This window comes from Ailuropoda melanoleuca, chromosome 10 (genome assembly GCF_002007445.2).
Source record: "Ailuropoda melanoleuca isolate Jingjing chromosome 10, ASM200744v2, whole genome shotgun sequence".
NCBI classification, from domain to species: Eukaryota; Metazoa; Chordata; class Mammalia; order Carnivora; family Ursidae; genus Ailuropoda; species Ailuropoda melanoleuca.
Window position 1 is genome coordinate 19,951,209 of NC_048227.1, and position 2,882 is coordinate 19,954,090.

The window sequence follows — 2,882 nt, forward strand, 5'->3', positions numbered from 1 at the left end:
CAGGGAGCTTGATGTGGGGGCTCCATCCCAGGACTCTGGGATCATGACCTGAGCTGAAGGCAGACGTTTAACCAACTGAGCCACCCAGGTGCCCCCAAAAATATTTTGATACAAAGGAAAATGGAAACACAGCACACCGAACTTATGGGATGCAACAAAAGCAGTTCTGAGAGGGGAGTTTAAAGCGATAAATGCCTTCATGGAGTTAAAAAACAGAGCATGTTTCCTAAAGCAAAGGAATCCAGCCAGTGTCTCTTGCAAAGGAGACGGTCACTTCTTGGGATAGCTTCCAGCTCTGGAAAATGAGCATCCTCAAGGGACCCCAGAATGCAACCATAGCATGTACACTTCTTTTATGAAGTCTCATCATAGCTATAACCTGATTCCCACAAGATCCAATTTGTTTACATTTAATATTTCCCTGTGGATGAAGAAAGCTTCCCCCCACCCTTTTGGCAACTAATGGTATGTGAGCTGCCCCTTTGTGGGAAAGTACGAAGCAAAGTTTTGTGGGCATGCTGGCCATCAAGGATTCCGTCAATATCCTGCAGTTACTAATAAACCAGTCTTGGTATAGATCTATGAGCTGGAAGAATGCGAGACAGAAACCTGGAGGGAAGTGTATCCACAGGATTTCTTTAATCCCTTGTCTACATTGCTTCTAATGTCAGCTTGTTTAATGCTGTCTCTTCATTAATTCAAAATAAGACCCACAGGCTGCCAGTTATTGACCTGGCATCAGGCAACATCTTGTACCTCTTCACCTATATGCGCATTCTCAAGTTCTTCAAATCATTTGCCACTGTGTTTCCCAAGCCAGAGTTCATGTCTAAGTCTACGGAAGAGCTGTAGATTAGCATGTAGGCCAACACTGTTATGGGCCACACTACCACCCCTGTCCAGGTGGCTCTGGGCATTTTGTACAGCACTGATTCTCAGCCCTGCTGGTGGTGGATGAGAAAGAGTGTGTGGTGGACATCTACACCAAGTTTTAGGTTATCAATTTGGCAGCAGAAAAGATCTACATTAACCTGGATGTGCCAGGGACCAAAGCTCTACAACGTTGATCACATTACTTTAAATGTGTCCTTGGGGCTCCTGGGTGGTTCAGTCTGTTAAGTGCCCCATTTTGGTTTTGGTTCAGGTCATGTTCTCACAGTCGTGAGATCGAGCCCCGCAATTGGCTCATGCTGAGCATGGAGTCTACTGGAGATTCTTTCCCCTTTTCCAACCCTTCCCCTCTGCTCCTCCCGCCACTCACATGCATGCGTGTTCTCTCTCTCTCTCAAATAAATAGATAGAATCTTTAAATATGTCCTCAGGGCACTTGTGTGGCTCAGTCAGTTAAGCAGCTGCCTTCAGCTCAGTTCATGATCCCAGGGTCCTGGGATCGAGCCCCATGTCAGGCTTCCCTGCTTAGCGGGGAATCTGCTTCTCCCTCTGCCTTTCCCCCCATTCATGCTCTCTCTCTCTCTAAAATAAATAAGATCTAAAAATAATAAATAAGTAAGTAAGTAAGTCCTCAAGTGCTATTTGCATAAGACTCTGGACACCATCATCAACAGGCTGGTGGAACAGAAATTTGCCTATTTGTAGTGGTGGATAAGAACGATGCAGTCAAGGAAATTGTAACACCATCTGACATCCTTCAGGACTTGGTGCTCACAGGCAAAGACAAAATATCCTGAGCTGAGGAAAAAGGTCAGGTAGCACCAGGGGATAAGCCCTACTCACTGCCCGCCCTGGGAATCACAGATGAAATCCTGAGAGAACTATGACTATTCCCTGCTCAGGAGACCCCTACTCTTCCACCTGGAAGCTGGGGAAGGTATGGAAAGAGGAAGGAGAATGGATTTTAAGGTGCCCTTATCCTTACAATACTCTTGAGAAAAACTTTCAACCTAGCCCAGCCTAGCCCCTCTCCTCTCAGACATAGTCCCTTTTCTGAGCAAACTATGGGTTCTGTGGCCCTGAAAAAAATTCTGATCTCTAAGAGATTCCCAAACTTCACCCTGCCCTTAAATCTGCCTCTGACTCTACCCTATGATAATAGCACAACAAAACTCTTCAGAAAGATAGTTTTACTCATCCTGCTTCATGCTATATGGAAGAAAATGAACCCATTTAGCGACATTTCTTCCCCTAATAGGAATGGGGAAGATGGAGGCGGCGGCAGGAGGGGGGGGTGTCTTTGGGTTCCTGTGCTAAATGCATATGAAGGGGAATGGGGGTCAGATGGAGAAGGAGGGCAAAGTGGTTAGCTGAGGTTATTGCTTTTCATGGCAATCCTGATTAAAATGACAGGAACCTAAAACAACAACAACAAAAAAGAAAAATCACAAATAAAAACCCTAACTTTAGCCCTTAAGGAACTAGAAAAAGTAAACCCAAGGTTAGCAGAAAGTAGGAAATAACAAAGATCAGAGCAGAAATAAATGAAACACAGGAAAAACAATAGAAAAGATCAACCAAGTGCACAGCTAGTTTTTTAAAAAGATAAACAAATTGACAAACCTTTATCCAGACGAAGAAAAAAATGGACCTACATAACTAAAATCAGAAATGAAAGAGGAGACATTACAGCTGACACCACAGTAATACAAATGATCGTAAGAGACTAGTATGAACAATTATATGCCAACACATTGGATAATCTAGGAAAAAATGCATTAATTCCTAGAAACATACAACCTATTGAGACTGAATCATGAAGAAACAGAAAATCTGAACAGACCAAAAACAAGTAAGGAGATTGAATCGATAATTTACAACCTCCCAAGGGAGAAAAGCCCGGCACCAGATGGCTCCACTGGTGAATTCCAACAAATATTTAAAGAGGAATTAACATCAATCCTTTTCAAACTCTTCCCAGAAATTGAAGA

At 43.4% G+C, this 2,882-nt stretch overlaps 1 pseudogene; it reads left to right on the plus strand.

The window, feature by feature from the left end:
- The first annotated feature begins 325 nt into the window (after window positions 1-325).
- Window positions 326-1,688, plus strand: LOC100481635 (annotated as a pseudogene).
- The last annotated feature ends 1,194 nt before the right edge of the window (window positions 1,689-2,882 follow it).